This window comes from Stomoxys calcitrans, chromosome 3 (assembly GCF_963082655.1).
Source record: "Stomoxys calcitrans chromosome 3, idStoCalc2.1, whole genome shotgun sequence".
In the NCBI taxonomy this organism is placed as follows: Eukaryota; Metazoa; Arthropoda; class Insecta; order Diptera; family Muscidae; genus Stomoxys; species Stomoxys calcitrans.
The window spans coordinates 179,853,462-179,879,616 of NC_081554.1; the positions used below are offsets into that span (position 1 = coordinate 179,853,462).

The 26,155-nt window shown below is 40.2% G+C and overlaps 1 long non-coding RNA gene across 1 annotated transcript; it reads right to left on the reverse strand.

The window, feature by feature from the left end:
• Positions 1-9,435: 9,435 nt before the first annotated feature.
• On the reverse strand, positions 9,436-10,276 carry LOC131995937 (uncharacterized). The gene is made up of 2 exons (XR_009397698.1): positions 10,081-10,276; positions 9,436-9,860 (listed from the first exon to the last, which is right to left on the reverse strand). It is a non-coding gene; the product is annotated as an uncharacterized LOC131995937 (long non-coding RNA).
• Between the last annotated feature and the right edge of the window lie 15,879 nt (positions 10,277-26,155).

A 26,155-nucleotide genomic window follows, 5' to 3' on the forward strand; every position in this document is an offset into this window, starting at 1 on the left:
TAAGCAGAGTGGGTGCAATATTCAGTAATTTGTCTTCTTTAAAAATGCATTATATGAATCATTTCGGAAGTCGGAATAAGTGCAAATAGTTCTTAGAACAACTTCAATAATAATTTAAACAAATAAAAATAATAATTAAAAAATACATAACAGAAATATGGCAGGTTAATGTTAGAATTGAGTGGGCCGTGGTTGAAATTACTCAATAGTTTACAATTTATAATAATCAGTGACGTACAATAGATTGTGGCATATTGATATTTTGTCATATTTATTTAAAACAGATCTCGGTCCCTACATTGAGAACCCAGGAAGTGAGATTTGTTTTAGACTGCCTGACTAAAATACGGATCTACAGGCGGAGAACCGGGCGATCATAGAATGCGTGAGGTGGTGTGGTGTTATCGTGAGGAAACCAATGTGAATATCTTTACGGACAGTAAACAGGCCTTAAGGGCAATTACAACCTGCACGGTAGGATCACCACATTGTTGGAATGTAAGAAGGATATTAACGCCTCCGCATCGGGCCATTGCGGAGTAAATGGGAATGAGAAAGCAGACGATTTGGCAGTGAAGGCCAGAGAACTACCATCAAAAAACTTGGTTAACCCGAAGCCTTTCGTGCGTGGCCAACATCAAAAAATGTCTTTACTCCGCATGGGTCTTTACTGAGGTTTGCAAAAGAAAGAAAGGTATGGCTTTAACTTTGTTTTACCATTTAATCAAATGACTTTTAAGGATATACATTCTCAATTAGAAGGATCGGGCGTCTGATACCGGTTTTATTAATGGTGTTATCCCAAATTTCTACGACATCTTTCAAATGGCACAGGTCTAAAAGCTATGGACTTTTTTGGAAGAATGACGAGATGGAAGGTATCTACCTATAGATTATCTGAACAATTTACACAAAACAACATTCCACGAAATAGGAAAGCAATCGAATTTACTCAGAAATCCTCGGTGCTGGTGAGTGGTTCAGTGACCAACATTACACATGTACATTTATAAAACTACTTACTGACCACGGCAAGAGATGGGGTTCTACCGGGTGAATACCCAACGCTTTTTTGGGTATTTATAATTAGCCGATATCTTGGACATAAAAATATTTTCCAAACAATTTTTGATGATTTTGTATTCTTTGTATATAAACCTGATCTTTTGATCTCATAAAAGCAGATTTTAGCATATAACAGCTAAATAGACCGATCTCCAAAATTAAAGTCTTCAGGCAATAAATTGGTAATTTTTGATCCAATTTCGATAAAATCTTGCACAGTGATTTCTGTTAGACCCCTTCCCATTTCTGTGAAGTGTGGTTCAGATCGGACTTTATTTGGACATAGCTGTCCTTAGACCGACCGCCCGATCTCCCGATATATGGTATTGAGACCACAAAAGATCCATTTATTAACCGAATTCGATGAAATCTGGCACAGTGTGTTCTGGTAGAACCCTACCCATTCTTGTCAAATGTGATCCATTTTGGATTACATTTGATATAGCTGCCATATAGACCGATCTCCCGATACAGTGTAATGAGCCTATAAAGGAGCATGTTTCATCCGATTTCAATAAAAATTGGCACAGCAAGTTCTACCACCCATCTTAACTTTTTATACCCTCCACCATAGGATGGGGGGTATACTAATTTAGTCATTCTGTTTGTAACTATTCGAAATATTCGTCTGAGACCCCATAAAGTATATATATTCTTGGTCGTCGCGACATTTTATGTCGATCTAGCCATGTCCGTCCGTCCGTCTGTCAGTCGAAAGCACGCTAACTTCCAAAGGAGTAAAGCTAGCCGCTTGAAATTTTGCACAAATACTTCTTATTAGTGTAGGTCGGCTGGGATTGTAAATGGGCCATATCGGTCCATGTTTTGATATAGCTGCCATATGAACCGATCTTGGGTCTTGACTTCTTGAGCCTTTAGAGTGCGCAATTCTTATCCGATTGGAATGAAATTTTGCACGACGTGTTTTGTTATGATGTCCAACAACTGTGCTAAGTATGGTTCAAATTGGTCCATAAAATGATATAGCTGTCATATAAACCGATCTTGGGTCTTGACTTCTTGAGCCTTTAGAGTGCGCAATTCTTATCCGATTTGAATTCATTTTTGGCACGACGTGTTTTGTTATGATATCCAACAACTGTGTCAAGTATGGTTCAAATCGGTTCATAACCTGATATAGCTGCCATATAAACCGATCTTCGATCTTGACTTCATGAGCCTCTAAAGGTCGCAATTATTATCCGATTTTCCTGGAATTTTGGACGACGTATCCTCTCATGACCATCAACATACGTGTTTATTATGGTATGAATCGGTCTATAGCCTGATACAGCTCCCATATAAATCGATCTCTCTATTTTACTTCTTGAACCCCCAAAGGGCGCAATTTTGACATTTTACACAGGTCTCCAACATATAATTTAATTGTGGTCCAAAGCGGACCATATCTTGATATCGCTCTAATAGCAGAGCAAATCTTTTCTTATATCCTTTTTTTTGCCTAAGAAGAGATGCCGGGAAAAGAACTCGACAAATGCGATCTAAGGTGGAGGGTATATAAGATTCGGCCCGGCCGAACTTAGCACGCTTTTACTTGTTTAATATCGTAAAGTTCAGACCATGTTTGGATATAGCTGCCATATAGACCGATATGGAGTATTGAGCTCATAAAAGGAGAATTTTTTATCCGAAATAATTTTAAAAAACAGTGCGTTTTGGTACCCCTCTAAACATTTTTTTGTAATATCAAAACTAACTGTTTCAGTTGTTGTAAGTGATATCAAAACACCACGTGCAAAATATCTGTCAAATCGGAAGAGAATTGCGCCCTCTAGAGGCTCAAGAAGTCAAGATTTAAGATCAGTTTATACGGCAGCTATATCAAAACATGGACCGATTTGGCCCATTTACAATCCCAACCGTCCTACACTAATAAGAAGTATTTGTGCAAAATTTCAAGCCGCTGGCTTTACTCCTTCGAAAGTTAGCGTGCTTTCGACAGACAGACAGACGGACGTACGGACATGGCTAGATCGACATAAAATGTCATGGCGATCAAGAATTTATATACTTTATGGGGTCTGAGGCGAATATTTCGTGGAGTTACAAACAGAATGACGAAATTAGTATACCCCCCATCCTATGGTGGAGGGTATAAAAAGCCATCTTTCTCTTCTTTGGTCCCCAAAAAATTATTTAAAATCGTCACAATATTATTTTCAACGTCCATAACATTATCTAGACCAAAAGGTCAGATCATATCAAAATTGTTTTTTTTTTTAATTTTTAAGATTTTTGGAAATATTTATAGAACATGTTTTTGGAACCAACTTTAAAGGATTCCCTTTATTTCCCTTCCATTCTCTTTGGTCTTTAAAAAATCCGTTAAATTTTCAAAACGAACATCTCAATAACAAGTTAATTTCAAATTTAACATCTATTAGCCCGGAGGCTAATGACGCAGCTGTTAAATAGAAACCAAAATATAAACTGGGGGATTTTTTATTATTTGTGGCTGTCCAAAGTTTGAAAAAACAAGAAATACAGCAAAGAAGTTCGTTAACCACAAATTATTTAGCAAAACCAAAAATCAATAAGGCAATTCTTATCTGTCGCTTAATAAGAATATCGTTCGTGTGGGTATGTGTGTGTGTGTGCGTTTGTATAAATAAAGGTAAATTTGAGCTATTTTGCCATTTCATTAGACCTAGAGCTAGGCCTGAGGCCTTACATTTGAGACACTAATGTCATAATTTCATAGAGTGAAAGAACTTCCACAAGCTTTTTGATGTTGAAGAACCATGAGTAACAATGCTCTGAGGAGTTTCATGACTAAATCTATAAATAACAAAAAACTGAAGAGACTATTATAAGAAAATTTGAGGGGGAATTAAGAGGAATTTAGTCCGTTTTAATAAAAACTATAAAAATGAAAAAAAATTTTAAAAATTTTCTATAAAAACCCAACATTAGTTTTTTTTCTCAAAATTTTCTTTAACAACCAAACTTTAACCCTCTACATGCATAGAGTATAGCTTCAATTTTAAAATATTCCAAAAATTTGCTCTAGAACAGCGACTCTTGCAAATCGACTTAAAGTCGAACTTTAACGGTCATCTTGCCCATGACACCTATTCCATTTTCCCCATATCAGTTTTTTAGAATTCTTTTTTTTTTTGTCAAAAATTCTGATAACCCATGATGTCACTCTCTTGTCTTTTTTACTGAGCCAAATGTTTCAGCAGACCACATAAATTTGAAAAATCGTCAAGCATGTATTTTGCTGAATTTATTTTATTTTATTTAATTTTTTTTTGTGAGATTTTTATGTGAAGTCGGCAAATAACCGAAGATTAATGACAGAATAATGTGTCAGTAATATAAAGCGAATAGATAAATATGCAGCCATTGTATATATACAAGAAGCGTTATTTACAAAAGAGGCTAAGTCGACAAAAGGTGAAATAATATATTGGTTTGCCCAAAAAGTAATTGCGGATTTTTCATATAGTCGGCGTTGACAAATTTTTTCACAGCTTGTGACTCTGTAATTGCATTCTTTCTTCTGTCATATATCAGCTGTTACTTTTAGCTTGCTTTAGAAAAAAAGTGTAAAAAAAGTATATTTGATTAAAGTTCATTCTAAGTTTTATTAAAAATGCCTTTACTTCCTTTTAAAAAATCCGCAATTACTTTTTGGGCAACCCAATATATCCGTACTATATGCAAGGTGAAGTTATAACAAAATTTTTTTTTAAGAAATTTTTGTTCCAAAGAAAGAACATCAAATGTTGTCATAAGCCATAAATGTAATATAAATTTAAAATCCCTGATCGATCGACTTATCTTTCTTTGAAATAAATGCTTAACACAGTGTTTACATCTGTTCCCATATCGTCTTGTATGTATACTTTGTCTTTTTCTTCTTCTGTGGAAAATGTTTAAAAATATCTCCCACATAATATTTAGAATAAATAGAAAACCGTAAATGTTACAGATTTACGCTCTACACGCGCCAATGGGCTAAAAATAAATGGAACATGACTATGGGGGTGACTGATAAATTAAACTTGGACATATAAATAAATAGATGGCGGACACGCAGTCTTGACAGAGAAACAAATATGGCCCATCGACCTAGAAAGTGAATCTGAAAACGATCGGTACGATCATAAACCATATATTGTATATGTGTGTGGAATACTTTCGTGTCAATTACCGTGTTGGAGGGTGTGATCAGTGATATTTAGAAATGAATTTTTAAATATCACTGATGAGAGGAGAGGAGAGGAGAGGAGAGGAGAGGAGAGGAGAGGAGAGGAGAGGAGAGGAGAGGAGAGGAGAGGAGAGGAGAGGAGAGGAGAGGAGAGGAGAGGAGAGGAGAGGAGAGGAGAGGAGAGGAGAGGAGAGGAGAGGAGAGGAGAGGAGAGGAGAGGAGAGGAGAGGAGAGGAGAGGAGAGGAGAGGAGAGGAGAGGAGAGGAGAGGAGAGGAGAGGAGAGGAGAGGAGAGGAGAGGAGAGGAGAGGAGAGGAGAGGAGAGGAGAGGAGAGGAGAGGAGAGGAGAGGAGAGGAGAGGAGAGGAGAGGAGAGGAGAGGAGAGGAGAGGAGAGGAGAGGAGAGGAGAGGAGAGGAGAGGAGAGGAGAGGAGAGGAGAGGAGAGGAGAGGAGAGGAGAGGAGAGGAGAGGAGAGGAGAGGAGAGGAGAGGAGAGGAGAGGAGAGGAGAGGAGAGGAGAGGAGAGGAGAGGAGATTATCCGACTTTACTTCTTAAGCTCATACCGGAAGCAAATCCTAAATCGGCCAGTCCTAACTTCGGATACCCATCACCTCGGGTATGTGCAATATGTAAAACTCCTTTCGTCACAATCCGATGAAAATTGGATATAAATATAAGTCACTGTTGAATTTTGTATTTCAAATTTCAACAAAATCGGGTAATAAATAAAGTTTTTATGAGATTCAGACCCTCAATCGGCATATCGGTCTATATGACAGCTATATCAAAATACAATCCGATCTTTACCATATTTGGGTCAGATGGTGGGTGGTCTAAAACTACTTACTGTTTCAAATTTCAGCGAAATCAGATAAAAAATACATTTTTAAGGGCTTCATACTCCTTATTAGGAGATCGGTCAGATTGGCAGCCATATCTAAATATAGTCCGATCCGAAACATATTTGGTACGGATGTCGGGAGACCTAAAACTACCCACTGTTTCAAATTTCAGCGAAAAAGGATAAAAAATAAAGTTTTTATGGGCTTCACACCCTTTATCGGCAGATATGGCAGCTACATCTGAATATAGTCCGACCTTAACCATATTAAGCTAGGATATAGGGAGGCTCAAAACAACTCACTGTTTAAAATTTCAGCGAAATAAATAAATAATAAACAAATAACCTTTATCAGCGGATCGGTTTATTTGGGTCCTATTTGCTTCAGAATCTTTATCGGAAGATCGGTGTATTTGGGTCCTATGTTGGGAGTCCTAAAACTACTCACCGTTTTAGCGAAATCGGTAAAAAAAATAAAGCTTTTATGGGCTTCAGACCCTTTATCGGGAGATCGGTCTATATGGTAGCTATATCTAGATATAGTCCGATCTGCACCATATTAAGATCAGATGTTGGGAGGCTTTAATTCAATCACTGATTCAAATTTCAGCGAAAGTAGGTAATAAATAAAGCTTTTGTGGGCATTAGACCCTTAATCGACGGATCGGTCTATATGGCAGCTATATCCAAATATGGTTCTATTTGGCCCAGCGTGCATCAAAAAGACGTATCTGCGCCAAATTTCAGCTCAATATCTCAATATTTGAAGGCTTTAGAGTGATTACAACAGACGGACGGATAGACGGACAGACACACGGACATCGTTAAATCGTCTTAGAATTTTACGACGATCCGAAATTTCGATGTGTTGCAAACGGAATGACTAAATGAATATACCCCCTACCCTACCTCCTATATGATGCTGTTGGACGCAACGTTACGGTGAATGAACACATTTTGAACCGAACACTGATTTTGGTAATAAAATTCAATGATTTGCAAGCGTTGCTCGTTAGTAAGTCTATTCATGATGAAATGTCAAAGCATACTGAGCATCTTTCTCTTTGACACCATGTCTGAAATCCCACGTGATCTGTCAAATACTAATGCATGAAAATCCTAACCTCAAAAAAATCACCCTTTACATACCATACTTCTGTCAAACCAGCAAAAATTAAAGCTTCTACGAACCAAACATAGATAATCGAGAGGCTATATCAGGTTATAGACCAATTCGGACCGTACTTGACACAGTGGTTGAAAGTCATAACAGAACACTATATTCAAAATTTCAGCAAAATCGGACAAAAATTGCGACTTGTAAGGGTTCAAGAAATCAAATCGGAATATCGGTTTACATGGGAGCTATATCAGGTTATGGTCCGATTTCGACCGTACTTAGCACAGTCGTTCGAAATTATTAGAAAACACTATTTGCAATATTTCAGCCAAATCGGATAAAAATGCGATTTCCAGGGCATCAAGAAGTCAAATCAGGAGATCGGTTTATGTGGGAGCTATATCAATTTTTAGACCGATTTGAACCGTACTAGGCACAGTTATTGAAAATTATTAGAGAGCACTATGAGAACAATATACTATCGGTTTATATGGGAGCTATATCTGGTTATACACCGATTTGAACCTTACTTGGCACAGTTGTTGGAAGTCATAACGGAACATTACGTGCAAATTTCAGCCAAATAGGATAAAAATAGGACATCAGCGCAAAATTCGAAGCGGCTAGCTTTGCGGATTCGACCGCTATTGTGATTTCGACAGACGGACGGACGGACATGACTCAATCGAATCAGAACGTCGAGACGATCAAGAATATATATACTTAATAGGGTCATAGATCAATATTTCGAGGTATTACAAACGGAATGACTAGATTAGTAAACCCCCATCCTATGGTGGTAGGTATAAGAAAGAAAATAATAAGGTATTTAAGCACGTTTTGTTTAAATTTCCCCGAAACAAAACGAGATATTGTAGATCTCAAGCGGACTGTTTTGTAGGGATGTTTAGCACTATCCACACAATCTCGCTAACACCTAAGCTCTATCCATTTCAAAGAGATATTCCTGCACGTTCTCACACGGCATATATTTTTTACTGTTTTTTTTTCGGTTGTATTCCACTGTGCGACTCCCCAAACCATCTTTATATCGTTCTACATGTGAACTCTTGGCGCATTTGAGCTAACATCGAATCATATTTGGATATAGCTATTATAAAACCGATCTGCCGATTAAGAGTCTTAAGCCCATAACAGAGGCATTTAAAACACAATTTCGCTGAAATTATCAACACTTAGGTTCACAAGGCCACCAGGCATCGAACCGTATATGGTCTATAACAGGCTATAGTTAGATATAGCTGCCATATGAACCCATTTGCCGATTTGGATCTAAAAGTTATGACTGAGTTCTTAATAACCCGATTACGCCGAAATTTAGAACAGTGATTTGTCGCCTCTCAATAATTCCATTGTTACGCGTGCTATGTGGCATGTGGCACCGTCTTGTTGAAACCGCATGTCATACAAGTCATTTTGGGCAAAAAAAAGTTGGATATCATCTCATGATAGAGCTCTCCATTCAAAGTTACGTTACGATTCGCATCATCTTTGAAGAAGTACAGTCCAATAATTCCACCAGCCCATAAAACGAACCAAGCTGTGACTTTTTCTGGATGCATTGGTAGCTCTTGCAATGCCTCTGGTTGATCTTCATTCCAAAATCGACAATTATGCTTACTTACGTTCCAATTGAGCCAAAAATTATAATAAAATTTAATAATTTACAAGAGTTGTTGGTTTGCAAGACAATACAAGGTTTAATAGTAGACCAAACTGAAGATGTTTGACGATGAAACCGGTGTTGCCAAAAAGATATTAGCTAAAAAATCACCCTTTACATGCAACAGTTTAGCTAACTCAGAATGTCTAAATGATCAAGAATATATATAGAATATCTCGAGGTGTTACAAATGGTCTAGAGGCTTAAAAAGTCAAGATCCAAGATCGGTTTATATGGCTGCTATATCAGGTTATTTACCGATTTGAACCATACTTAGCACATAAGTATGGTTCATAAGGAACACTTCATGCAAAATTCTGCCAAATCGGATAAGAATTAAGCCCTCTAGTGACTCAAGAAGTCTAGATCGGTTTATATGGCATCTATATCAAAACATGGATCGATATGCCCCATTTACAATCCCAACCGACCTACACTGATAAGAAGTATTTCTGCAAAATTTCAAGAGCCTAGCCTTACTACTTCGAAAGTTAGCGTGCTTTCGACAAACGAACGGATGCACGGACATGGATTGATCGACTTAAAATGTCATGGCGATCAAGAATTTATATACTTTATGGGGTCTTAGAGGAATATTTCGATGTGCTACAACCAGAATGACGAAATTAGTATACCCCCATCCTATGGTGGAGGGTATGAAAATGCGTATATTAAAGCTTTTTATTTTGTCGGGGCGAAGCGAATTTTGAGATTGGAGAACGCTTCGCTCCGGGTTCAAAAATTTTCGCTCACGCTTCACTGCCGCTCTGGTAAAATAGGCCTGCTCGGCTTCACTCCACGCTCCAATCCGCTCCGTTCCATATCCCTGATTACCACCAATGAAACAATTTCCACATAGTTCGTATTCTTCTCACTTTCAGTCTGTCGTTAAAGACTCGTAGATCAAGATTGCTTTGCATAACGTTTGCTGGACTCATGCCAGTATGGACACATTGAAGGATATGTTTGAAACTCTGAAAAACATTTTAGAATTTCTATCAGTTTATTTAATTCTTGTTGACTTGTAAGGAAATTGATGTCATTCAAAAAATATCAACTTCCAAGAATTTGCATAAACAGTTTTAATAATTGATCGATTTAAATTTGACATCTATTAAAAGCTGTCTTATTGGAATATTTGTAAAAGTCTTGGAGACGTCTGTCCCAGTGATTCCAATCAAAGTGCATAATTACAATCTGTCCCATGATGGCTGAAGCGATAACTCTAGCACGTTTGCAGGATGGGCAGCTATAGCCAAATGCTCATCAAATTCACACCCCAAATCATCAATTAGATCAAAATGCTGTGATTAGAATATGAATGGCTATTATCTTTATACTGAGATTTAATCGACAACTTAAAGCAAATAATACAAATGTCGCTTTATTACTATGCTTGAAATGAAGGAAATTATCACCATATACGAAGTATGTTCAAAGACAGGTTTCATTAAATTAGAAGTTTACAACATCAAAGATATCCGAAATGGCAAAAACTTTTTAAAATGCAAGGCATATTGTGGCAAGGCATTATGGACGCAAACGTCTAAGTGAGTCTGATGGCAGACTGCCACTATAACCTAACTGGCTAGTAACCGATCTAACAGTGACCGTGGTGGAAGCGTGCCTTCGTATTAGAAAGGAGGCTTTCAAGTTTGTTGTCCAATATGGATGGAATTCGAGACCTCAACTGACTTTAAATCAAGAACTTGTCATATATTCCAAAAAAAAACCTAAAACTTATATCAGTTTGGTGATAAAGATAATACCATACGGCATCAAGAATTTTTTATTTCATTCATTCATGCCATACGGCACTGTTTTAATACCATGCTCACCAAAAAACCCGAACATAAGGATACTAGCAAATGGTAATAATCATTTTCTATTTCATACATGCCAAATGGCATTGTTGTTATACCATACAGTGGTAAAAAAAATCTAATACTTATACCAGTTTTGTGATTAGAACAATACCAAATTGTATTAATCGTTTTATATTTGATCCATTTCATAGGTGTTTGCCCCTGTATTCAAAATGAATGAAGAATTTCGTATCAATGAAAGACCTCGGCTTAACAGTTATGCCCTTATCTGGGCCTGATGTTATGCGCGCGGTGCTTCCACTGGCGGTCTCGGTCTTGTCTGTGCCGTATGTGACAAAACCTAGACTGCCAGTAGAAGCACCGCGCTCATAACATCAGGCCCAGATAAGGGCCTGATGTATATGAAGACCTAACAGTAGTGGCTTGCAAAGACTCCATGTACCTACCTTACGATGTGAACAACCCCATTCTGACACAGTGCGGGCTCTGGTCGGTTGGTGCGAGGAGAAGGGGCATGACCTTGCGCTGGCGATTGACGCCAATGCACACCACAGACTCTCTGGAAGTCTGGATACCAATGGAAGAGGTGATCCCCTTTTTGATTTCATTTTGTCCTCGGGTCTGGTTGTATGCAATAGGGGCAATACCCCCACTTTCTACAACTGGATCAGGGAATAGGTTATAGATATAACGGTGAAGGTCTGGACTGGAACGTTTCCACCCAGTGCTCCTTTCCGGATCGCTATAGGATATGTTTTCAGATCGAGCACAAGAGGGGGAAGAGGATACTATACAGAAACCCTAGGAGGTCTGACTGGAAGAAGTTCAGGGAACAGATGCAGACACTGAGGCCTGCTAGGGGGCCTCAGGAAGACGCAAAGGAACTGGAGGCCGCAGTAGATCTTTTCAGGGGATGCCTGAACGAAGTCTTTTTAAAGTCATGTCCCGAACGAGTACCACCACTTAAAACCAGCGAGTCATGGTTCGGAGCTGAAGTTGCTCAGGAGGGAGAGTAGAAGACTTTTTAATAAGGGCAAGAGAGAGAACACCTCAGAGGGCAGGGACGAGTGTCTCGACGCCCTTAGCAAATTCAAAAAGGAGTGGAGGAAAGCGAAGAAGAGTTTCTGGGAGAAATTCTGTGGAGATTTGGAAAGCACTAGTGAGGCATTAAGGTTGCACAAAGTGCTCTCGAAGGAACCCATCAGGCCTAGGTCCATGAGGAAGGAAGGGCGGTACTTACACCGAGAGTGGCCAGGAGACGGCGGAACTTTTGATGGAGGCGCATTTCCCATGCGTGACCAGGAAGAGGTCGGCGATCAAAATATCGCAATACCTACATATGAGGCCATAAGGGATGACCTTATCAGGCACATCGTTGACGTAGAGAAGATAGTGTGGGCAGTCCCCACTTTCCAACCATTTATGTCGACCGGACCTGACGGAATTATCCCGGCACTGCTGCAGAAGTCGCTTGGAGTCACCCTGCCCTGGCTTGAGCGGGTTTTCCGAGTGAGTCTTGCATGGTCCTACATTCTAAGGGCATGGGAGAGCTCAAGGTGATCTTTAACCCCAAGGCGGGAAGAATATACCACACGAAAGATTACAGTCTTATTAGTCTGTCATTGTTTTTACTGAAAACACTGGAAAGACTGATTGACCTGAAGGTGAGAGGGAGACTGACGCCGGAAAACTTCATAGGGGTACAACACGCATGCCTCAAAGGCAGGTCGGTGAAGACGGCCTTTCACGGGTGGTCGAGACGTCTCTTCGAAAGAGGGAGTACACTTTGGCAGCCTTTTCGGATATTGAGGAGGCCTTCAATAATATGGAGGTAGGATAGATAGTCGCCGCACTGGACCGCACGGGGATTCACCCCCTTAAACTCCCAGTGGAACAATAATATGCTTTTTGACAGGATTATTAATGCGAACCTGGGAGATAGTGTGGTCAGGAGGCGGGTGACCAGCGGAACGCCCCATGGAGGGGTGTTCTCGATGACTCTATGGAAATTCGTGATTAATGTAATTCTAATGGATATCGGTGGGGATGGCACGAAGCTATGCTGGATATGCAGCCCATTGAGGCCTATATTCGGAATTGCACCACCAAGGTCGCACTTAGGCTAAGGGAGCTCGGCATGCTGAAGGAGGACGGTTGAGGCCACAATTCCATCTAGGTTTTATGAATGCGGAGGGTAGACTGAGGAAGTATGCGACTACCTGGCACCAGTGCCGACTGGAGTAATGGCTTTCGCGATTCTGTTTCCTGGGAGAGATGAATGGAGAGCGAATGCTGTACTTGAGGAGAATGAGACCTCGATCTACACCGATGGCTCCAAGGTGGAGTCAGGGACTAGATTAGGGGTCAACTCTGACGCACTCTATATCGGTATGACTCTGATACTACCGAACAAGTGTACGGTCTTTCAGGCCGAGGTCTGTGCCATTACAGTAGCCATAAGAGAAATTCCGGTAAGGGATTTGCAGCCCCCAAAGCTTAGAGGTCGAGGATGGTGAAGTCGAGGTCGATGCGTGGCGGATTGTTTGGAGTCCCTGGATAGACTCCGGGTCCACGATATGACACTGCCATGGGTTCCAGGAAATGAAAGGGCGGACGAATGCGCCAGAAGGGGTTCGTCTGCGCCCGGCGGACCAGCCACCGGTCTTACCTACGTGCCATTTATTAAGCTATTGAACACAGTAGAGGGGATGGCCAAAGCGGCGTCGGTGGCAAGATGGGACTCGGTGGATGGTTGCCGGATTGCAAAGGCGCTCTGGCCTGTCATAGACCTGAGGAGGACAAGGGAGTATCTGACATTCGATACGAGGTCGATGGCTACCTCAACAGGAGTCATAACCGGGCACTGTGGCATAGGCCGCATGGAGATAAACATGGGAATACCGCACAATGACTTCTGCAGGAGTTGTTTCGATGAGGATAGGAAGGAGACTATCGAGCACTTGCTGTTTATGTCCGGGTCTGCAGGGACTTAGGCTCTCCTTTCTGGGGAGCCGTTTCTTAAGCAATCTGGGTGAAATTACGAAGGACCTCTGGTAGGTCTTCTGAGATTTGTTGTTCCGTCGGGGCGTGCCATAAGCTTCGGCGTAGGTACATCCTTTCTTGGATGGGGATGGGCGTTCTTCACCCGCCACTCGGGTTCTGTTTTTCTTTTACTTGTGTATAATAGTCCGAGGTCTCACATCTTCTTTCTCTTTCCTTTCCTTCAAGGGACCACAATGTGACCCATTGACCTCCGAGTGAACTCACCTTTGGTGAGTAACCCACTCAACCTAACCTAACCTTCGCATCATTTCCTTCAATTGTAGTCATGGGAACACATTACGGTTAATGACAAGTTTTTAACATTATTTGCCATTTGGCAACCAATTAAGTTGAATTCAGTATGAAAACATCACAAACCGCAATTATTTGCCTACTTTATTTATATTCATTCATTCTAAAGTACGAAAAACCCCAAGAATCATTTCACATATCTCAACGTGTTATAATTGAAATGGCAATATTCTTGAAACAAGCAAAAAATAAATCCAAATAAAATGCAGCAAAAAACCTATTTAACGCCAGGTACTGGGTTGCATATATGTAATAATTTTCTAAATATAACCAAGTGATTTCTAAGACGGATTTAATTCATATTCACAACGCGCCTTTGCCACTTACCTTAGATCACTCATATATGATTGTATGTTTGGAAAGGTGCGATCACATTTTAAGATGCACACATGTTGTCAACACAGCCGGCGAATCATTCATGTGTTGAGAGAGGTGACGTTATAAAACTCGACGACATCATCGTTGAACCACTGAGACTAAAAGGCGGTAGGGGGAAACCTGCTAGACCGCTCTCGTCACAACACAATCTAAGAATTAGATTGTAGAATAACAAGTAAAAAGGCATTAAGTTCGGCTGAGCCAAACTTTGGATACCCACCAACTCGGGTATATATGTAAACCACATTTCGTCATAGTCCGGTGAAAAATGCGTTATTTATGCATCCATAGCAGCTATATCGAGATATAATGCGATTCGCACCAAACACTACACGGACATTTAGTGGTCTTATAAATACAATTGGCCTTTTTGGGAGCTATATCCAAATATAGACCGATCTGAACCATATACCCACGATTGTCGAAAAGCCTAACATAAGTCTCTGTGTCAAATTTCAGCGAAATCGGATAATAAATGCGCCTTTTATGGGGCCAAGACCTTAAATCGAGATATCGGTCTTTCTGACAACTATATCGAAATCTTGACCGATCTGGGCCGTCTTTAAGAATAATATAAATAAATTGAAGAAGGATGTCAAGTGGCTTAGCATAACTCGAAGTCTTAAATTTCAGCGAAATCGGACAATAAATGCACCTTTTAAGAGCCCAAGACCTTTAATCGATAGATCGGTCTATATGGCAGCTATATCCAAATCTGGACCGATCTGGGTCAAATTGAATAAGGATGTCAAGTGGCCTAACACAACTCGAAATTTTAAATTTCAGCGAAATCGGACAATAAATCAGCCTTTTAAGAGCCCAAGACCTTAAATCGGCAAATCGTTCTATACGGCAGCTATATCAAAATCTCGACTGATGTGGGTCAAATTGAAGAAGGATGTCAAGTGGCCTAACATAACTCCCTGTCCCAAATTTCAGCGAAATCGGACCACATATGCGCCTTGTATGAACCCAAGACCTTCAATCGGCAGATCGGTCTATATGGCAGCTATATCCAAATCTGGACCGATCTGGGCCAAACCGAAGAAGTATGTCGAGTGGCATACCAGAACTCACTGTTTCAAATTTGTTCAAATTTGAGCAACATCGGATAATAAATGTGGCTTTTATGGACCTAGCACCTTTAATAGGCAGATCGCTCTATATGGGGGCTTTATCAAGATATAGTCCGATATAGCCCATCTTCGAAATTAAACTGCCTACATATACTTGGTCTGAAGTGGATATTTCGATGTGTTACAAACGGAATGACAAAATGAATATACCCCCATCCTTCGGTGGTGGGTATAAAAACGTCCTCTGATATCTTAGTTTTCCAAGAGGTTGGTGTTGGTCGTCACTCTTTGAACCTGTTTAGAGGTCATCTAGACGAAAGTCCAATTTTGACATTTCAATAAAAATACTAGAATAACCATAATAATTATTTAAATATGAGCAACTAATTGATGGCATTTAGCGGTACTCTTAGAAAAAAAATACTGTTAATAGTTGATTGCTATTTCTTCTTAGGGGTTTCTTAGGTATCATACCAGCGCCTAGAACTTCATGGGCAGAAATTAGGTATCCTATCATCAGAGCAACTATAAGATGGGAAGTTGAGAAACTAGTAATATCTACTGAAGCACTATAGAGCCTTTGTCGCCCTTAGAGAACAACTCTGTTTTCAGCAGACATTCACAGAGGAAATATTTGTCTTGAGCAGTGTTGCCAGTATTATGGACTTATTTTTGAAAATGGGGACTAAATTCTTGACTTGTAATCTTTGGGGATTCGGAGCAAAAATTGGAGTTTTTTGGGGAGGAATTTTTTACGCCAAATTTTATATTTTACCTTTACTATTTTTATACCCTCCACCTTAGGATGGGGGTGTACTAATCTAGTCATTCCTTTTACAACACCTCGAAATATTCGTCTAAGACCCCATCAAATGTATATATTCTTGATCGTCTCGACATCCTGAGTCAATATAACCATGTCCGTCTGTCGAAATCGCGATAGCGGTCGAAAGCGAATAGCTAGCTGTTTTGCACAGATACTTAATATTGATGTAGGTCGTTAGAGATTGCAAATGGGCCATATCGGTTCAGATTTAGATATAGCTACCATATAAACCGATCTCCCGATTAGACTTCTTGAGACCTTAAAAGCCGAAATTTTCATCCGATTTGGCTGACATCACACACCGTGTTGTGTGACGACTTCCAACAACTGAGCCAAGTAAGGTCCAAATCCGTCTAAAACCTGATATAGCTCCCATATAAACAGTTCTCCCGATGTGACTTCTTGAGCCCCTGGAAGACGCAATTTTTATCCAATTTGGCTGAAATTTTGCATGGAGTTCCCTGTTACGACTTCAGAAACTGTCCCAAATACAGTCCAAATTGGTCTATAACCAGATATAGCTCCCATATAAAACGGTCTTTTGATTATGCTGGTTCGGTTCCTAGAAGGCTTAATTTTTGCTGGTATGACAGAAGTTTGGTATGTAAATAGAATGAAATTATGCCCTTCAAATAACTTTTTTTTGTATAAATTTTTAGCAGAATCCATGGTGATGACTTCCCAAGATTCGGCCCGCCCGAACTTAGCATGCTTTTACTTGTCTGAAATTCTCGTAGAATTTTGTAACATTTCCAAAAAAATTCTCAATCGGTTCACAAATAGCCCTACAAATTCAAATATATCGACCTTGACTAAACTTTTCAAAAAAAAAGCAAAAGCGTGCTAAGTTCGGCCGGGCCGAATCTTATATACCCTCCACCACTGATCGCACTTTTCGAGTTCTTTCCGAAATATGCGTCTAATATATTCTTAATCGTAATGACATTTAAAGTCGATCAAGCTATGTCCGTCCGTCCGTCTACCGAAAGCACGCTAACTTTCGAAGAAATAAAGCAAGGTGCTTGAAATTTCGCACAAAATCCTTCTCATTAGTGTAAATGGGTCATATTGGTCCATGTTTTGATAAAGCTGCCATATAACCGATCTTGGGTATTGACTTCTTGAGCTTCTAGAGGGCGCAATTCTTATCCGATTTGGCGGAAATTTTGCACGTGGTGATTTGGTATTACTTCCGACAACTGTGCCAGGTAGGGTCGAAATCGGTTGATAATCTGATATAGCTGCCATATAAACCGACCTTGGGTCTTGACTTCTAGAGCTTCTAGAGGGCGCAATTTTTATCCAATGTGGCTGAAATTTTGCACTTGGTGTTTTGGTATTACTTCCGACAACTGTGCCAGGTAGGGTGTAAATCGGTTGATAATCTGATATAGCAGCCATATAAACCGACCTTGGGTCTTGACTTTTAGAGGGCACAATTTTTATCCGATTTGGCTGAAATTTAGCATGAAATGTTCTTGTGTGACTAAATACGTCCATAACGTGATATAACAGCCATATAAACCGATCTACCGATTAACCTTGTTATGCCTCTAGAGGGCGCAATTCCTTTCCGATTTGGCTGAAATTTTGTATGACGTGTTTCGTTATGACTTCCAACAACGGTGTTAGTTAAAATCGGTCCATACCTGATATAGCAGAATATAAACCGATCTTGGGTCTTGACTTCTAGAGCTTCTAGAGGGCGCAATTCTTATTCAATTTGGCTGAAATTAGCATAAAGTGTTCGGGTGTGACTACCAATAACTGTGCCAAGTAAAGTCTAAATTAGTCCATAACGTGATATAGCAGCCATATAAATCGATCTACCGATAACACATCTTATGCCTCTAGAGGGCGCAATTCTTTTCCGATTTGGCTGAAATTTTGCATGACGTGTTTCGCTATGACTTCCAACAACGGTGTTAGTTAAAATCGGTCCATACCCTGATATAGCTGAATATAAACCGATCTTGGGTCTTGACTTCTTGAGCTTCTATAGGGCGCAATTCTTACACGATTTGACCGAAATTTTATATGAAGTGTTTGGCCCAATTATTTTGAGTTACAACAAGTGTGTTAAGTTTGGTTTTAATCAGTCCATAACCTGATATAGGCGCCATATAAACCGATCTCCCGATTAGACTTCTTGGGCGTCTAGAGGGCGCAATTCTAATCCAATATGGTTGAAATTCTGTATAGGTCGTTTTGGTATGACTTCCAACAACAGTTCCAAGTACGGTCTAAATCAGTATATAACTTGATATAGGCTCCATATAAACCGATCTCCCAGTTTGAGCCTCTGGAGGGCACAATTATTACTCGATTTCCCTGAAATTTTGGAGGTGGTGTTTTTCTATGACTGGTGTTTTTCTATTTGCAAATGTCAATCAAAGAACTTGACAAATGCCATCCATGGTGGAGAATGCAGTTGAAAAAATTTCTAGATGTAGAGGTTGAAACATTCCAACAATTTCTTTCAGTGTTATCTTATTCAAACTCTGCGGTTTTTCCCTAATCTTCATTCATTCTACAACCAGTTGATGAATCAGAAATTAGCCGGTTTATATTGACGAATGTTTGCAGTTATGAATGATGGGAGTTGAGTTTATCTTGCAGACAAACACCAGGCATAAATCTAAAGTTTGAATTGAATGTTGTTTTTTATATTCTTTCGCTTCTAATTTATTCTCATTTAGTATTATGATATTTGTATCTATAAACCAACATCGGCAAAAAATCCAGAATGAATAATAAAGTTCTTAGAATTTGATATAGCATGACAATAACATTCTAATGTCAATGTTTGAATATTCGCTACTTTTTTTGATCTTTGAAAGATAAATTTAGATGTGGGAAAACGAAAGTGCCTCTTGCATAATAATTTCTTTGTTTCAATTTAAATCCTATTAAATATGGGTGTGATCTGATATTGGCACTTTTGTTCTCATATGATGATTTGGATAAGGTTTTCAGAACTTCTTAACTGAATTTTAACATCTTATAGGGCCAAGGTGAACTCAACGCATAGCAATGAGAACTAACTAACTTATGCTATTAGCTCATTGATGTAGAGAAACTCACCACTTAAAATTCCTTTTTTAACTGTGAACTCTGGCCTCTCCATGATGACACCTGGGATTGCTTCCCATAGAAATTAGATAAGAAGCTTTCAGAAACGGAGGGAAGGAAAACTTTTCTGTTCCTAGACATACTAGACAACTAAGTATGTTTTATACCCACCACCGAAGGATGGGGTATACTAATTTCGACATTCATTGTTTGTAACTCCTCTAAATATTCGTTTCAGACCCCATAAAATATTACGCTGATCAAGTTTATATTCTTGTTCAGCGTAAAAATCTAAGACGATCTAGCCATGCCCGTCCGTCTGTCTGTTGAAATTCACTACAGTCTTTAAAAATAGAGATATTGAGCTGAAATTTTGCACAGATTCTTTTTTCGTCCATAAGCAGGTTAAGTTCGAAGATGGGCTAAATCGGACTATATCTTGATATAGCCCCCATATAGACCGATCTGCCGATTTAGGGTCTTAGGCCCATAAAGCCACATTTATTATCCGATTTTGCCGAAATTTGAGACAGTGAGTTGTGTTAGGCCACTCGACATCCTTCTTCAAATTGGCCCAGATCAGTTTAGATTTGGATATAGCTGTCATATAGACCGATCGGCCGATTTAGGGTCTTAGGCCCATCAAAGGCGCATTTATTGTCCGATATTGCCAAAATTTGGGACAGTGAGTTGTGTTAGGCCCTTCGACATCCTTCTTCAATTTGGCCCAGATCAGTTCAGATTTTGATATAGCTGTCATATAGACCGATCCGCCGATTTAGGGTCTTAGGCCCATAAAAGGCGCATTTATTGTCCGATTTTGCCAAAATATGGGACAGTGAGTTGTGCAAGGCCCTTCGACATCCTTCTTTAATTTGGCCCAGATCGGTCCAGATTTGGATACAGCTGCCATATAGATCGATCTCTCGATTTAAGGTCTTCCGCCCATAAAAGGCGCATTTATTGTCCGATGTCGCCCAAATTTGGGACAGTGTGTTGTGTTAGGCCCTTCGACATCCTTTTTATACCCACCACCGAAGGATGGGGGTATATTCATTTTGTCATTCCGTTTGCAACACATCGAAATATCCATTTCCGACCCTATAAAGTATATATATTCTTGATCAGCGTAAAAATCTAAGACGATCTAGACATGTCCGTCCGTCTGTCCGTCTGTCTGTTGAAATCACGCTACAGTCTTTAAAAATTGAGATATTGAGCTGAAATTTTGCATAGATTCTTTTTTTGTCCATAAGCAGGTTAAGTTCGAAGATGGGCTATATCGGACTATATCTTGATATAGCCCCCATATAGACCGATCCGCCGATTTAGGGTCTTAGGCCCATAAAAGCCACATTTATTATCCGATTTTGCTGAAATTTGGGACAGTGAGTTGCGTTGGGCCCTTCGACATCCTTCGTCAATTTAGCTCAGATCGGTCCAAATTTGGATACAGCTGCCATATAGACCGATCCTCAGATTTATGGTCTTAGGCCCATAAAAGCCACATTTATTATCCGATTTTGCTGAAATTTGGGACAGTGAGTTGCGTTGATCCCTTCGACATCCTTCGTCAATTTTGCCGAGATCGGTTTAAATTTGGATATAGCTGCCATATAGACCGCTCCTCCGATTTATTGTCTTAGGCCCATAAAAGCCACATTTATTATCCGATTTTGCTGAAATTTGGGACAGTGAGTTGCGTTGAGCCCTTCGACATCCTTCGTCAATTTGGTCCAGATCGGCCCAAATTTGGATATAGCTGCCATATAGACCGATCCTCCGATTTATGGTCTTAGGCCCATAAAAGCCACATTTATTATCCGATTTTGCTGAAATTTGGGACAGTGAGTTATGTTGAGCCCTTCGACATTCTTCTTCAATTTGGTTTAGATCGGCCCAGATTTGGATATAGCTTCCATATAGACCGATTCTCCGATTTATGGTCTTAGGCCCATAAAAGCCACATTTATTATCCGATTTTGCTGAAATTTGGGACAGTGAGTTGCCTTAGGCCCTTCGACATCTTTCTTCTATTTGGCCCTGATCGGTTCAGATTTGGATATAGCTGCCATATAAACCGATCTCTCGATTTAAGGTTTTGGGCCCATAAAAGACGCATTTATTGTCCGATGTCGCCGAAATTTGGGACAATGACTTGTGTTGGGCCCTTCGATATTTATCTTCAATTTGACTCAGATCGGTCCAGATTTGGATATAGCTGCTATATAGACCGATCTCTCGGTTGAACAATGACATGTACTTATAAGCATTTGGTCTAAATCGGATGATATCTATAGAGCTGCTATGCTGCATAAGGTATACATTTTTCACTGGAATTTGACGAAATGTGGTTCACATATATACCCGAGGTGGTGGGTATCCAAAGTTCGGCCCGGCCGAACTTAACGCTTTCTTACTTGTTCAATTTAGTCTAGATCGGTCCAGATTTGAATATAGTTGCCATATAGACCGATCTCTCAATTTAAGGTTTTGGAGCCATAAACGGCGCATTTATTGTCCGATTTAGCCGAAAATTGGGATAGTAAGTTATGTTAGGACCTTCACCATCCTTCTTCAATTTGGCTCAGATCGGTCCAGATTTGAATATAGCTGCCATATAGACCGATCTCTCGTCCGATAAGGTTTTGGGGCCATAAAAGGCGCTGTTATTGTCCTATGTCGCCGAAATTTGGGATAGTGATTTAAGTTAAGCCCCTCGATATATACCTGCAATTTGGCCTAGATCGATCAAGATTTGCATAAAGCTGCCATATAGACCGATCTCTCGATTTAAGGTTTAGGGCCCATAAAAGGCGCTGTTATTGTCCGATATCGCCGAATTTGGGACAGTTTCCACTCGACATACTTCTGCAATATGGCACAGATCGGTCCAGATTTGGAAATAGCTGCCATATAGACCGATCTCTCGATTTAAGGTTTTGGGGCCATAAAAGGCGTATTTATTGTCCGATATCGCCGAAATTTGGGACAGTGTGTTGTGTTAGGCCCTTCGACATCCTTCTTCAATTTGGTCTAGATCGGTCCAGATTTGAATATAGTTGCCATATACACCGATCTCTCAATTTAAGGTTTTGGGGCCATAAACGGCGCATTTATTGGCCGATTTGGCCGAAAATTGGGACAGTGAGTTGTGCCCTTCTACATTTTTCTGCAACTTGGCCCAAATCGGTCCAGATTTGGATATAGCTGCCATATAGACCGATATCTCTATTTAAAGTCTTGGTCCCATAAAAGGCGCATTTATAATCCGATTTCACTGAAATTTTATAGCTACTAAAAAGACCAATATTTTGTTATACACAATTGAACAATGATTTATTAGTACTTGGTCCAAATCGGAACATATTTCGATATAGTTGCTATGGGGCATAAGGTATGAATTTTTCACCAGATTTTGACGAAAGGTGGTTTATATAGATACCCGAGGTGGTGGGTACCCAAAGGTTCGACCTGTCCGAACTTAACGCCTTTTTACTTGTTTTTGTCTAGTCAATGTAAAATTCAAAATAAAACGCACCTATTATATATTGCTACAGTGTGATATGACATTGGCATATGATTTTCCATCATCATCATACTTTAATGACTTCCGCAATGATTTTTACATCCCAACTTGGAATTGCAAATTCAATTACATATTCACATACGAGTATACTGTTCATAGCCTATTATAGCTCATTATATAATTTCTTCACTTGGGTTTTTTAAGGCCAACACATCAAACATCTGCAAATGTTGCAATTATAGCTATAATACCCCCAAGTTATATTCTGTATGTAACAAGTCGAAAAAATATTGATCCAAGGTCCTATGATCCAAATGTTGACAGCTGAATCGATGTCTGTCCGCCTTTCCTTTAAAAGTAAGTAACCTAACACATTGTTTCAACAATATAAAGCATCTGTCATAAGAAGTTTCAATGTCTGTACATTGATAGAAATTGCAAATAGATAGATCCCTCATAAATTAATCTAGGTTGGATTAGGTAAGAGAAGACAGTTGTAAAGATATTAGGTTTGGATATCGAGAGGCATAAGGTGTAAAATTGCATTCAGTGTCTCAGATAAAATCCCACTGACTATTCAACAAAAGAGGGATGTTGTAGTGATCAATCAACACAGCGAACAGTGTGACTCTGCGGACCCTTAGGTTAGGTTAGGTTGAATGGGTGGCCCACCACAGGTGAGTCGGAGGCCAGTTTGGCCCACTATGATACACTAGAAACTATGAGAGATGTGACAAAAAAAGAAACAGGGAGGCCACCGTAGCGCAGAGGTTAGCATATCCGCCCCTGACGCTGAACCTCTGGGTTCGAATGCTGGCGAGAACATCAGAAAAATTTTTCTGCGGTGGGTATCCCCTCCTAATGCTTGTGACATTTGTGAGGTACTATGCCATGTAAAACAAGTAAAAGTGTGCTAAGTTCGGCTGGGTCGAATCTTGGGAACCCACCACCATGGATTCTGCTAAATCATAACAGAACACTATATGCAAAATTTCAGCCAAATCGGATGAAATTGCGGCTTCCTGGTGCTCAAGAAGTCATATCGGGAGATCGGTTTATATGGGAGGTATATCTGGTTATACACCGATCTAAACCGTACTTGGCACAGTTGTTGGAGGTCAAAATAGAACACTATGTGCCAGATTTCAGCCAAATCGGACAAAAATTACAGCTTCCAGGGGCTCAGAAAGTCAAATCGGGAGATCGGTTTATATGGGAGCAATATCAGGTTATAGACCGATTGGCACAGTGGTTGGAAGTCAGAACAGAACACTATGTTCAAAAATTCAGCCAAATCGGAGAAAAACTGTGGCTTCCATAGACTCAAGAAGTCAAATTGGGAGGTCGGTTTATATGGGAGCTATATCTAAATCTGAACCTATATGGCCCATATGCAATCCCCGACAACCAACATCAATGGTAAGTATCTGAGCAAAATTTCAAGCGGCTTGCTTTACACGTTCGACAGCTATCGTGATTTCGACAGACGGACGGACGGACATAGCTAAATCGACTCAGAACGTTGGGACGATCAATAATATATATACTTTGTAGTGTTAGACGAAATCGAGAGATCGTTTTATATGGGAGCTGTATCAAGCTATTGATCGGTTCAGACCATAATAGACACGCATGTTAAAGGCCATAAGAGAAGCCGTTGTACAAAATTTCTTCCAAATCGGATGATAATTGCGCCCTCTAGAGGCTCAAGAAATCAAGACCCAAGATCGGTTATATGGCGGTTATATCAGGTTATGTGTCGATTTACGCTATACTTAGCACAGTTATTGGAAGTCATAACAAAACACCTCATGCAAAATTTCTGCCAGATCACATGAGAATTGGCGCGCTCTATTGGCTCAAGAAATCAAGATCCAAGTTCCATTTATATGACAGCTTTGCCAGATTATAAACCGATTTGAATCATACTTAGCGCACTTGTTGGAAGTGATACCAAAACACTACGTGCAAAATTTCAGTTAAATAGGACGAGAATTGCGCACTCTAGAGGCTCAAGAAATCATGACCCAAGATCGTTAATATGGCAGTTATATCAAAACCATATTTAGCGCAGTTGTTGAAAGTAGTACCAACACACCACGTGCAAAATTTCAGTCAAGTCGGACGAGAATTGCGCCCTCTAGAGGCTCAAGAAGTCAATAACAAAGATCGGTTTATATGGCAACTATATCAATACATGGACCGATTTGGTCCATTTACAATCCCATCCGACCTACACTAATATAAAGTATTTGTGCAAAATTTCAAGCGGCTAGCTTTACGCCTTCGAAAGTTTGCGTGCTTTCGACAGAGAGACGGACGGAAGGACGGACAGACAGACGGGCGGACATGCCTAGATCGACTTAAACTTACATGACGATCAAGAATATATATACTTTATGGGGTCTCAGACGAATATTTCGACATGTTACATACAGAATGACGAAATTAATATACCCCCATCTTTCGGAGGAGGGTATAAAAAATTCTCTCCAAAGACGTGTCGCACTGTGTCACTCCATTTGGAACCATCCCTTCCCGTCCACAAAATCTAAGGAGACCTCATAGAGATACATTCACAATATCACCTATATAGCAGATGAACCACCTTTCCAAAAAGGAGAGCCTGCATCATGCAGACCCGGACATGAACAGAGCAAGTGCTCGATAGTTTCCTCATCATCCTCACCAAAACAATTCCAGCAAAAGTCATTGTGCAGTATTGCCATGCTCGCTGACATGCGACTTTTTATCGAACGCTCGTAACACATCCATCCTCCCTCGGTCGATGACAGGCCAGAACGCCCTAGCTGTACGGCAACCATACGTCGAATCCCATCCTGCCACCGACGCCGCTCTGGCCATCTCATATACTATGTTCAATAGCTCGACAAATGGCATGTAGGCAAGACCGGTGAATGGTTCGTGCGGCTCAGACGAACCTCGACTCCTCATTTCCTGAATTCCAGTATCCAGTTATGACCCCGTTTTAAGGTGCTCAATGACCCTTTAGGAAACACCAGTAACTTCTTCGTCCTCCCTCGGTTGATGGCACGCCGTTCTGGCCATCTCATGTACTATGTTCAGTAGCTCGACAAATGGCACGCAGGCAAGACCAGGTGAACTCCACCTGGCGCCACCGTGCGCTCCCTCAATTCCTGGAATCCCTTCATGTCCGGAAACCCATGTCAGCGTCACCAAAGGGTCT